The sequence below is a fragment of the Mercurialis annua genome, linkage group LG3, assembly GCF_937616625.2.
Source record: "Mercurialis annua linkage group LG3, ddMerAnnu1.2, whole genome shotgun sequence".
NCBI classification, from domain to species: domain Eukaryota; kingdom Viridiplantae; phylum Streptophyta; class Magnoliopsida; order Malpighiales; family Euphorbiaceae; genus Mercurialis; species Mercurialis annua.
The window spans coordinates 59,770,941-59,784,753 of NC_065572.1; the positions used below are offsets into that span (position 1 = coordinate 59,770,941).

At 37.1% G+C, this 13,813-nt stretch overlaps 1 long non-coding RNA gene across 1 annotated transcript; it reads left to right on the forward strand.

Annotated features, from left to right (window-relative positions):
• The first annotated feature begins 12,267 nt into the window (after nt 1–12,267).
• On the forward strand, nt 12,268–13,427 carry LOC126671299 (uncharacterized). Its single transcript, XR_007638968.2, has 2 exons — nt 12,268–12,397; nt 13,105–13,427. It is a non-coding gene; the product is annotated as an uncharacterized LOC126671299 (long non-coding RNA).
• The last annotated feature ends 386 nt before the right edge of the window (nt 13,428–13,813 follow it).

The window sequence follows — 13,813 nt, forward strand, 5'->3', positions numbered from 1 at the left end:
TAAAATTAGGAATTCAACCTGTGATTTTGCAAAACCCATTGTTAGTAGCTACACCTGTAGGCGAAAGCATAGACGTTACTGTAGTGTATCCGTCGTGTCCTGTGTTAATTGGAGAGCGAGAATTGCTTGCGGATTTGTTATTGCTTAATGTCTTAGAATTCGACGTCATCCTAGGAATGGATTGGTTGTCGCGACATTATGCGAATGTGGATTGTAGAGAGAAGATAGTGACGTTCCATGCACCTGGAACTGAACTTATCTCTATTCGGGGAGAGAAGTTGGAAACCCCAAAGAGTTTAGTCTCGGCTTTGAAAGCGAGAAAGATGTTAAGTAAAGGATGTCAAGGATTTTTAGCTCTGGTACGAGATATTCAGAAGGAAGTTGGAAGTGTGAATGATGTACCAGTAGTTTCGGAGTATTCTGATGTGTTTCCAGAAGAGTTACCTGGATTACCACCAGATCGAGAAATTGAATTCTGTATTGATCTAGTTCCTGGTACAAGTCCAATATCGATACCTCCGTATCGTACGGCACCAGCAGAACTAAAGGAGTTGAAAGTTCAATTAGAAGATTTGATTGATCGTGGATTTATACGACCAAGTGTCTCACCTTGGGGAGCACCTGTGTTGTTTGTGAAGAAGAAGGATGGATCTATGAGACTCTGTATAGATTACAGACAACTCAATAAGGTCACAATCAAGAATAAGTATCCTTTACCCAGAATTGACGATCTATTCGATCAATTGCAAGGAGCGAGGTACTTTTCGAAGATTGATTTGAGGTCTGGTTATCATCAGTTGAAGATCAGAAATGATGATATTCCAAAGACTGCATTCAGAACAAGATACGGTCATTATGAATTTTTGATGATGTCATTTGGATTGACAAATGCACCAGCGGCTTTCATGGATTTGATGAATCGGATTTTTAAACCGTTTCTAGATCAATTCGTGATAGTGTTCATAGATGATATCTTGATTTATTCGCGCACAGAGGAGGAGCAAGCGCAACACTTAAGGATTGTGTTACAAACTTTAAGAGATCATCAGCTTTATGCTAAATTCTCGAAGTGTGAATTTTGGTTAGAAGAAGTAGCATTTTTGGGACATGTAGTATCTCAAAGTGGGATTAAGGTGGATCCTAAAAAGATTGAAGCTGTGATGAATTGGAAAAGGCCAAGTTCAGTAACAGAAATTCGTAGTTTCTTGGGTTTAGCTGGTTATTATAGACGGTTTGTGCAAGACTTTTCTAAGTTGTCTGCACCATTAACTAAGCTAACTCAGAAGAACGCGAAGTTCATTTGGACTGATCAATGTGAAGTGAGTTTCCAGAAGCTGAAGGAGTGTTTGACAACAGCTCCAGTTCTGGCATTACCCTCTGGTAGTGATGGACTTACAGTCTATTGTGATGCTTCTAGGATCGGGTTAGGATGTGTACTAATGCAACATGGACGAGTTATAGCTTATGCTTCTCGCCAGTTGAAAAAGCATGAAGTTAATTATCCAACCCATGATCTAGAATTAACAGCAGTGATTTTCGCATTAAAGATTTGGAGACATTACTTATATGGAGCAAAATGCGAAATATTCACTGATCACAAGAGTCTGAAATACATATTTGATCAACGAGAGTTAAATCTCAGGCAGAGGAGGTGGATGGAGTTGCTAAAGGATTATGACTGTACGATACAGTATCATCCTGGCAAAGCTAACGTAGTAGCGGATGCGTTGAGCAGAAAATCAGCAGGAAGTTTAGCTCATGTTACTTTAGTTGAGAAGAGACCAATGATTAGAGAAGTGCATTCGTTGTTTGATCAAGGAGTTCAATTAGAGGTTTCGTATTTGGGGAGTTTATTAGCTCAAATGACGATTAAACCTACATTGAATGATCAGATTAAGGAACTTCAGACAACGGATCCTCAACTAAAGCATGTTATTGCAGAAGTTCAAAAGGGAATGAACTCTGAGTATAATTTGAAAGGTGGTATTCTGAAAATTGGTACAAGGGTATGTTTACCAAATGTAGAGGAATTGAAACAGAGGATTATGATGGAGGCACATGGATCTAAGTATAGTGTTCATCCTGGTTCTACCAAGATGTATTACGATGTTAAGGAGATGTATTGGTGGAATGGTATGAAAAGAGATATAGCGGAATTTGTTGCTAAGTGTCCGATATGTCAACAAGTGAAGTTGGAACATCAGAGACCATTTGGATTTTTGCAACAATTACCAATACCAGAATGGAAATGGGAAAGAATAACCATGGATTTTGTCGTTGGATTGCCTAAGTCGCAACGAGGTTTTGATTCGATATGGGTTATCGTTGATCGAATGACAAAGTCGGCTCATTTCATTCCGATCAAGGTTACCTATACGGCAGCGAAATTGGCACAGATTTATATTGACAAAGTGGTCAGTTTACATGGAGTTCCTGTGTCAATTGTGTCAGATCGAGGATCAGTTTTTACATCCCGATTTTGGCAAAGTCTGCAAGAGGCTTTAGGAACGCGTTTAGATTTCAGTACGGCGTTTCATCCCCAAACAGATGGACAGTCTGAAAGGACTATCCAAACTTTGGAGGATATGTTAAAAATATGTGTTTTAGATTTCGGAGGCCATTGGGATGAGTATCTACCGTTAGTAGAGTTCTCATATAACAATAGTTATCATTCCAGTATCGAAATGGCACCGTATGAGGCATTGTATGGACGTAAGTGTAGATCTCCAATCTGTTGGGAAGAAGTTGGAGAAAGAAAGTTAACAGGAGCTGAAATAGTACAGATTACGTCTGAGAAAGTGCCGTTGATTAAGCAACGTTTAGAAACTGCATTTAGTCGGCAAAAGAGCTATGCTGATGTGAGGAGAAAGGATATAGAATTTCAAGTCGGAGATTTTGTGTTTCTTAAAATATCACCTATGAAAGGTGTAATCCGATTTGGAAAGAAAGGAAAGCTAGCGCCGAGGTATGCAGGACCTTATGAGGTTATTGAGCGAATAGGAACGGTAGCTTATAAGTTAGCATTACCGTCTGAGATGTCGCAGGTACATCCAGTGTTTCACGTGTCGATGCTTAGGAAGTATATTCCTGACCCTCATAGACTTATTCAACCTCAGGAGGTTGAGATAGACGAGGAGCTATCATATGAGGAGGAACCTGTAGAAATTGTGGATACCCAGATTAGGAAACTCCGCAGTAAGGAGATACCTATGGTAAAAGTGCTCTGGAGGAGCCGTGCAATTGAGGAATGTACGTGGGAAACAGAGGCGGATATGCGGAAACGATATCCCCACTTGTTTGCTCAAGGTAATAGTTTGTTTTGAAATTCGAGGACGAATTTCTTATAAGGAGGGGTGAATGTAATACCCCGTAGAATTATTAGTGTTTATTTTCGCTAGTGTCCAATTTTAATTAATTAGGACCTCGAAAATGGTGAATAAATTCACGTGATGAATTTATAAGTGTGAAATGTGATTTGGTATGCGTTTTGCCTTAAGTTGATTTTTGGCAATTTTACGTGTTAAAAGTGAATTTTGTGATTTTTCACTAAAAACCGTCAAAATAATTATTTTAAATATTTTACGGAAAAATATTTTTGTGGATATTTTTGAATTGTGGTATATTTGTTGAGATTTTCTAAAAATGAATTTTTAGAAAACTATGTGAATTGAATATGTGTTAGAATTATAATGAAATTATAATTCTATGTTTATTTATGAATTAAATAAACTAATGTGAATAGAGTGTATCGTATAGAAAATACGATGACGCGGAAAGAGATAGTTGGAATAAAATTTGGTTATGTGATTATGTGGTTTATTTGATTGAGTCGGTCTAGAGTATATCCTAGAATTTAGAGTTAATACATTTATTAATGATTAATCTCTAAATTAGATCCAGCGAATTTTGTCGCGGAAACCGGCGAACGAAGGTTTTGATATTTCAACGGGTGATATTTTTATATTTGGAATAAGCGAGTACTGTGAGTGTGTTTTTAACTTATACTGCTAAATATTAGTATTAAAAATATTGCGAACTGCTTTACATGATTTGCAAATGCTTTATTTTATTTTGAATTTAAATCGCATGAACTATTCACAGTGTTGAAACCGATTTAGATTCATTGAAACATGCTTACTATTGGGCGGCAATAGTGCTGTGTGATCACTGGTATTGCATTTAGAATGGGTTGCATGTGAATATACTGTGTGAATCCTGGCGACGGCCTGGAAAGTCAGGCGACGGCCTAGACTCTGTGTGAACAGATATTCAGAGGCAACGGAATATAGACGACCAAAGGCAGTAAAGAGAAACTGCCGAGATCTGAGAGGTTGAACCTTATAAAAAGTGAAATGGCGACGGTATATATGTACTGCCGAAATCTGTTGTATGGTGAAAAGAGTCTAAAGACCTTCACATACGTAAAAGATGAATGATCAGATTTGACGGGTTAGAGTACAAAAAGAAATGAATAAATACGGCCATAAAAGGTTAACCCGAATATGATGAAATGATGTGGAATATTTATGTTTCCTGTTTTGAAAGCATAGAGGAACATGAATCATGGTTAGGGTTTCATATGAATCGGTAATCTGGAATGCATTGCTTTCATATTAATGTTTATTAGTACATGTTGTACGCATTCACCAGTTTTTATAACTGACCCCGTTGAATTTAATATTTTTACAGGCGAGTAGTTTGAGGTGTGGATTTCCAATTTCTTGTTCCGGAAATCCCTGGCTTGAATAAAGTGAGAATGACTTTCCTTTACCTGTCTAGAGTTGCAGTAGTTAGATTAATGAACGGTGATACCTTAGTAGTCGTTGGACTTATTTATGCTTTATATTTTATTATAACGCTTAAACTATGATAATATGTAATATGTGAATGATGTGCGAAAGTCCGAGCGACTGCACGAGTATAAAATGCGGCGAGCGCATCTGCATAATGAAATGCAGTTAAGTCCATAGAGAAATGGCCTGCATAGTGAAATGCAGTAATTACCATAGTAAGATGGTATGCATGATGAGATGCATTATAAACCATAGAGAAATGGTTTTGAAACTAAAATGCAATAATTAAAGAGAAAATTATGTGCATGTTTTAAATGGTAATTTTTATAAGAATGTTTTAAACTGCGATTTTAAAATGTTCGAAAATAATTTGAATTCCGCGAAAAAAATTTAAGTGATTTTTAATTTATTTTTAAGGCTTGCTACGGGTTTCGGAGCAACCACTCCCATTCCCTAGCGCCGGTCTCGACGCCGAGGATCGGGTCGTGACAAAGGTGGTATCAGAGCAATGGTCGTGAAGTGGGCCATTGTTGAGTTTGATATCAAAGTGATGGTTTATAGTCTTAAACCATTACTAATATGTGAAAGGAGTAATGAAAGTTGGTATCATTTCCACTGACTGAGTGATAGTCGAAAAGTGGTTGATAGTAAAGGTGGTATACTAATATGTGAAAGGAACCCTATGATGTTGTTGATTCCTAGGTATCATGGCATTAGATTAATCTAGCTAAGGATTGATAGATTAATATAGAGTCTACTGCAACATATAAGTTTTTCTGTCATGTCATTCGTTAAGTCATCATTTGTTTTTAAATATTCTCAGCTTCGCTTTAGGAGTGAGTCTGTATGTTTGCTTAGATTGTGTGATTGTGGTGATTAGTTGCGATAGTATACGATTAGAACGCTTAGATAGATTCTTAATAGACGACGTGCTTTGATCAGAATGGCTGATCAGCATGATGAGAATGTTCATGAGGAGAACGCTCATGATGAGGAGTCCGTTCATAACGATGCGATACCCGCAGCAGGCGAAGGTCGTGGTCGTGGACGTGGACGTGGTCGAGGTCGTGGGCCAAATTTTAATATTCCGGGCTTTGATTTCGAACAATTTTTAGCTGGCATAGCTGCCATGCAAACGAATCAAGCGGAAGTGAAAAATATGCACAGAGAGCAGTTGGATTATCAACAGCAGAGAGTTGGTGATAATGTTGATCGTGATCTCGTTATGGATTACATGAGGCTCAAGCCCATGAAGTTTGATGGATCGAACGATGCATTAGATTTCTTAGAGGAAGTAGAAATGAATGCTAGACGTCTTAATGCTAGTGAAAGACAGTCTATACTGATGGTGGAAATGTCAGTAAAAGGATCTGCGAAGGATTGGTTTCAAGGGCATATTCAACCAAGTATGGGAGAGATGACTTGGAATGAATTTGTCACTCGATTTAAGGAATTCTTTCTGCCGTTTTCAGTAACGGAGAATTATCGAGAGAAGTTGTTGAATTTGAATAAGATGGGAAAGACGGTGCAGGAGTTTGTGAAGGAGTTCACAAGATTGAGTCGATTCACACCTGATCTGATGTTGGATAGAGATAGGGTGAATTCAAGGTTCATTAAGGGGCTAGGACCCGAATATATTGGATTTCTATCTGATGTTAGTAAGGATCTGGTTCAAATCATCGATAGTGCACGCCAAATGGAAACTACTTTGATCCAATTTGTAAGGATCACTGTTCCTGGTGAGCAAGTGAGAGAAGGAACTGCGAGTTCAAATACGAATAGGTTCGCTGGACCATATCGTAAGGGGTTTAAGAAATATAGAAGAGATAGGAGGTTTAGTACCTCTGGATCAATTTCTAGTGGACGGAGTTCAGGAGGAACGGTACCACTATGTCCAACTTGTGGGAAAAAGCATTTTGGAGCATGCTATTGGGCAACTAGAGGATGTTACACATGTGGACAACAAAGTCATTACTCTAGAGAATGTCCTATGTCTGGACCACAAGGTTCAAGTGCTAGTGTTGTTCAACCAGTGTTTCAACAACCTAGACCTGTATATCCTGCAGTGTCTGGGCAGGCACAGAACCAGAATGTGTTTAATGGACAACGTGGAAGAGGATATGGATTTGGTAATCGTGGTGGAGGAAGGACCACAGGCGGACGAGGATCTGGAGCAACTGCTAGCGGAGGACAGGCTAGAGTTTTTGCGAATAATCCTCAAGAGGCGAATGCGTCAAATGCGGTAGTGCAAGGTATATTTTCAATATCTTCGCATGATGCATCAATTTTATTTGATCCCGGTGCTACGCATTCATTTGTATCGTCGAGTTTTGCATTAAAATTAGGAATTCAACATGTGATTTTGCAAAACCCATTGTTAGTAGCTACACCTGTAGGCGAAAGCATAGACGTTACTGTAGTGTATCCGTCGTGTCCTGTGTTAATTGGAGAGCGAGAATTGCTTGCGGATTTGTTATTGCTTAATGTCTTAGAATTCGACGTCATCCTAGGAATGGATTGGTTGTCGCGACATTATGCGAATGTGGATTGTAGAGAGAAGATAGTGACGTTCCATGCACCTGGAACTGAACTTATCTCTATTCGGGGAGAGAAGTTGGAAACCCCAAAGAGTTTAGTCTCGGCTTTGAAAGCGAGAAAGATGTTAAGTAAAGGATGTCAAGGATTTTTAGCTCTGGTACGAGATATTCAGAAGGAAGTTGGAAGTTTGAATGATGTACCAGTAGTTTCGGAGTATTCTGATGTGTTTCCAGAAGAGTTACCTGGATTACCACCAGATCGAGAAATTGAATTCTGTATTGATCTAGTTCCTGGTACAAGTCCAATATCGATACCTCCGTATCGTATGGCACCAGCAGAACTAAAGGAGTTGAAAGATCAATTAGAAGAATTGATTGATCGTGGATTTATACGACCAAGTGTCTCGCCTTGGGGAGCACCTGTGTTGTTTGTGAAGAAGAAGGATGGATCTATGAGACTCTGTATAGATTACAGACAACTCAATAAGGTCACAATCAAGAATAAGTATCCTTTACCCAGAATTGACGATCTATTCGATCAATTGCAAGGAGCGAGGTACTTTTCGAAGATTGATTTGAGGTCTGGTTATCATCAGTTGAAGATCAGAAATGATGATATTCCAAAGACTGCATTCAGAACAAGATACGGTCATTATGAATTTTTGATGATGTCATTTGGATTGACAAATGCACCAGCGGCTTTCATGGATTTGATGAATCGGATTTTTAAACCGTTTCTAGATCAATTCGTGATAGTGTTCATAGATGATATCTTGATTTATTCGCGCACAGAGGAGGAGCATGCGCAACACTTAAGGATTGTGTTACAAACTTTAAGAGATCATCAGCTTTATGCTAAATTCTCGAAGTGTGAATTTTGGTTAGAAGAAGTAGCATTTTTGGGACATGTAGTATCTCAAAGTGGGATTAAGGTGGATCCTAAAAAGATTGAAGCTGTGATGAATTGGAAAAGGCCAAGTTCAGTAACAGAAATTCGTAGTTTCTTGGGTTTAGCTGGTTATTATAGACGGTTTGTGCAAGACTTTTCTAAGTTGTCTGCACCATTAACTAAGCTAACTCAGAAGAACGCGAAGTTCATTTGGACTGATCAATGTGAAGTGAGTTTCCAGAAGCTGAAGGAGTGTTTGACAACAGCTCCAGTTCTGGCATTACCCTCTGGTAGTGATGGACTTACAGTCTATTGTGATGCTTCTAGGATCGGGTTAGGATGTGTACTAATGCAACATGGACGAGTTATAGCTTATTCTTCTCGCCAGTTGAAAAAGCATGAAGTTAATTATCCAACCCATGATCTAGAATTAGCAGCAGTGATTTTCGCATTAAAGATTTGGAGACATTACTTATATGGAGCAAAATGCGAAATATTCACTGATCACAAGAGTCTGAAATACATATTTGATCAACGAGAGTTAAATCTCAGGCAGAGGAGGTGGATGGAGTTGCTAAAGGATTATGACTGTACGATACAGTATCATCCTGGCAAAGCTAACGTAGTAGCGGATGCGTTGAGCAGAAAATCAGCAGGAAGTTTAGCTCATGTTACTTTAGTTGAGAAGAGACCAATGATTAGAGAAGTGCATTCGTTGTTTGATCAAGGAGTTCAATTAGAGGTTTCGTATTTGGGGAGTTTATTAGCTCAAATGACGATTAAACCTACATTGAATGATCAGATTAAGGAACTTCAGACAACGGATCCTCAACTAAAGCATGTTATTGCAGAAGTTCAAAAGGGAATGAACTCTGAGTATAATTTGAAAGGTGGTATTCTGAAAATTGGTACAAGGGTATGTGTACCAAATGTAGAGGAATTGAAACAGAGGATTATGATGGAGGCACATGGATCTAAGTATAGTGTTCATCCTGGTTCTACCAAGATGTATTACGATGTTAAGGAGATGTATTGGTGGAATGGTATGAAAAGAGATATAGCGGAATTTGTTGCTAAGTGTCCGATATGTCAACAAGTGAAGTTGGAACATCAGAGACCATTTGGATTTTTGCAACAATTACCAATACCAGAATGGAAATGGGAAAGAATAACCATGGATTTTGTCGTTGGATTGCCTAAGTCGCAATGAGGTTTTGATTCGATATGGGTTATCGTTGATCGAATGACAAAGTCGGCTCATTTCATTCCGATCAAGGTTACCTATACGGCAGCGAAATTGGCACAGATTTATATTGACAAAGTGGTCAGTTTACATGGAGTTCCTGTGTCAATTGTGTCAGATCGAGGATCAGTTTTTACATCCCGATTTTGGCAAAGTCTGCAAGAGGCTTTAGGAACGCGTTTAGATTTCAGTACGGCGTTTCATCCCCAAACAGATGGACAGTCTGAAAGGACTATCCAAACTTTGGAGGATATGTTAAGAATATGTGTTTTAGATTTCGGAGGCCATTGGGATGAGTATCTACCGTTAGTAGAGTTCTCATATAACAATAGTTATCATTCGAGTATCGAAATGGCACCGTATGAGGCATTGTATGGACGTAAGTGTAGATCTCCAATCTGTTGGGAAGAAGTTGGAGAAAGAAAGTTAACAGGAGCTGAAATAGTACAGATTACGTCTGAGAAAGTGCCGTTGATTAAGCAACGTTTAGAAACTGCATTTAGTCGGCAAAAGAGCTATGCTGATGTGAGGAGAAAGGATATAGAATTTCAAGTTGGAGATTTTGTGTTTCTTAAAATATCACCTATGAAAGGTGTAATCCGATTTGGAAAGAAAGGAAAGCTAGCGCCGAGGTATGCAGGACCTTATGAGGTTATTGAGCGAATAGGAACGGTAGCTTATAAGTTAGCATTACCGTCTGAGATGTCGCAGGTACATCCAGTGTTTCACGTGTCGATGCTTAGGAAGTATATTCCTGACCCTCATAGACTTATTCAACCTCAGGAGGTTGAGATAGACGAGGAGCTATCATATGAGGAGGAACCTGTAGAAATTGTGGATACCCAGATTAGGAAACTCCGTAGTAAGGAGATACCTATGGTAAAAGTGCTCTGGAGGAGCCGTGCAATTGAGGAATGTACGTGGGAAACAGAGGCGGATATGCGGAAACGATATCCCCACTTGTTTGCTCAAGGTAATAGTTTGTTTTGAAATTCGAGGACGAATTTCTTATAAGGAGGGGTGAATGTAATATCCCGTAGAATTATTAGTGTTTATTTTCGCTAGTGTCCAATTTTAATTAATTAGGACCTCGAAAATGGTGAATAAATTCACGTGATGAATTTATAAGTGTGAAATGTGATTTGGTATGCGTTTTGCCTTAAGTTGATTTTTGGCAATTTTACGTGTTAAAAGTGAATTTTGTGATTTTTCACTAAAAACCGTCAAAATAATTATTTTAAATATTTTTAAAGGCCCAAAAATATTTTAAATTCAGCCCATATGATATGATTTAATGTTTTTGAATATTTGGTAAAGTTGAGATTATTTTGCCCCTAGAGTTCGAATTATTTACAAGAATGTCATAATGGCAAACTTGTAAATAATTGAAACTTTAAATAAATATCTAGATATTTTCTCTACATAAACTTGGTGCCCAAGTCTTCAATCTTCTTCTTCATTTTTGTGGGTGCCGAATACACCATAACTCACAACACCAAGCTTTATTCTTTTATTTTCTCTCAAAAGTTTCTTAACGAAAATTGTCGGGAATATCGTGTAGATTGTTAATCTATAATTGCATGTTGAATCAAGGTGAAATCTCAAGCTCATAACCTTACTTTTATTTGCTGATGTTAGTTGAGTTATAGAAACATGCTTAGGATGGTTTAAAATTGTTGTTTGATGGTTAGTTAACTAGTTTTAGTAATTGTTTTAATGGGTTTCGGTTTTAAATAATTTTTCCGTGAAATTAAATTAATTATTTTTAATTTCTGGGCTGATCTATATGTTGAGATTTATATATGCTTTAAAGTGAAATTTTTGTGGATTAAAAATGTTAAACATTTCGGGTGTTAATTTAATTAGTTGGGTTTCGATTTTTAATTGTTTTAAAGCTTAAAAATAGCTTAAAAATGGTAAATAAAGGGATTTTTTCAATTTCTGGAAATAATTTTATTTTTGGATGAGTTACATTTGTGGTTGATATTAATTAAATGGTTGATGGTTAATTTTTAGCGATTTAGTAACCGGGTTTAAATTTTGATAATTGTTTATTCGGTTAAAATTGTTAAAAAGGGTAAAACTGTCATTTTAATTTCTGGACAGAAATAATTCATGAAAAATTTCTGGAAATACATATGATAATTATTTATGGAATTTAAGTGATTTAATTGAAGTGTTTTGAAGGATTAATAATCGGTTTTGGTTATTAATCATTATTTCGGTTTTAATGGTTAAAATAATGGAAATTAATATTTTAAAAATTATGGGCTGCTGTTTTTACAAGATGGAAATTAAAAATGTATTTGAAATTATTTTTGGTGAATTTCGGTGTTAAAATGGCTTAAAATGGATTTTTAAGCGTTTTTAGCGTTTTTGAGTTTTCCGGCCAAAACCACCGGAATATGGTGAACGGAATATGAGTAGAGGGGATAGAGCATGTTGGCTCAGTCCTAAACTCATTGGCAGCAGTTAGTGCCGAAATGTTTTTGGCAGAAAATAGGGGGGGGGGCGAGCCCCGGGTCAAAAATATTTTACGGAAAAATATTTTTGGATATTTTTGAATTGTGATATATTTGTTGAGATTTTCTAAAAATGAATTTTTAGAAAACTATGTGAATTGAATATGTGTTAGAATTATAATGGAATTATAATTCTATGTTTATTTATGAATTAAATAAACTAATGTGAATAGAGTGTATCGTATAGAAAATACGATGACGCGGAAAGAGATAGTTGGAATAAAATTTGGTTATGTGATTATGTGGTTTATTTGATTGAGTCGGTCTAGAGTATATCCTAGAATTTAGAGTTAATACATTTATTAATGATTAATCTCTAAATTAGATCCAGCGAATTTTGTCGCGGAAACCGGCGAACGAAGGTTTTGATATTTCAACGGGTGATATTTTTATATTTGGAATAAGCGAGTACTGTGAGTGTGTTTACAACTTATACTGCTAAATATTAGTATTAAAAATATTGCGAACTGCTTTACATGATTTGCAAATGCTTTATTTTATTTTGAATTTAAATCGCATGAACTATTCACAGTGTTGAAACCGATTTAGATTCATTGAAACATGCTTACTATTGGGCGGCAATAGTGCTGTGTGATCACCGTTATTGCATTTAGAATGGGTTGCATGTGAATATACTGTGTGAATCCTGGCGACGGCCTGGAAAGTCAGGCGACGGCCTAGACTCTGTGTGAACAGATCTTCAGAGGCAACGGAATATAGACGACCAAAGGCAGTAAAGAGAAACTGCCGAGATCTGAGAGGTTGAACCTTATAAAAAGTGAAATGGCGACGGTATATATGTACTGCCGAAATCTGTTGTATGGTGAAAAGAGTCTAAAGACCTTCACATACGTAAAAGATGAATGATCAGATTTGACGGGTTAGAGTACAAAAAGAAATGAATAAATACGGCCATAAAAGGTTAACCCGAATATGATGAAATGATGTGGAATATTTATGTTTCCTGTTTTGAAAGCATATAGGAACATGAATCATGGTTAGGGTTTCATATGAATCGGTAATCTGAAATACATTGCTTTCATATTAATGTTTATTAGTACATGTTGTACGCATTCACCAGTTTTTATAACTGACCCCGTTGAATTTAATATTTTTAGAGGCGAGTAGTTTGAGGTGTGGATTTCCAATTTCTTGTTCCGGAAATCCCTGGCTTGAATAAAGTGAGAATGACTTTCCTTTACGTGTCTAGAGTTGCAGTAGCTAGATTAATGAACGGTGATACCTTAGTAGTCGTTGGACTTATTTATGCTTTATATTTTATTATAACGCTTAAACTCTGATAATATGTAATATGTGAATGCTGTGCGAAAGTCCGAGCGACTGCACGAGTATAAAATGCGGCGAGCGCATCTGCATAATGAAATGCAGTTAAGTCCATAGAGAAATGGCCTGCATAGTGAAATGCAGTAATTACCATAGTAAGATGGTATGCATGATGAGATGCATTTTAAACCATAGAGAAATGGTTTTGAAACTAAAATGCAATAATTAAAGAGAAAATTATGTGCATGTTTTAAATGGTAATTTTTATAAGAATGTTTTAAACTGCGATTTTAAAATGTTCGAAAATGATTTGAATTCCGCGAAAAAAATTTAAGTGATTTTTAATTTGTTTTTAAGGCTTGCTACGGGTTTCGGAGCAATCACTCCCATTCCCTAGCGCCGGTCTCGACGCCGAGGATCGGGCCGTGACAGTCGATTTCCGCAATTATACGAATTCTCTCAATAGTAACAGACTACCAAATCCGAGTTATCGATATCATAAGAAAAGGAATATTCTGATCACAAAATTTAATCAAATGTGATTT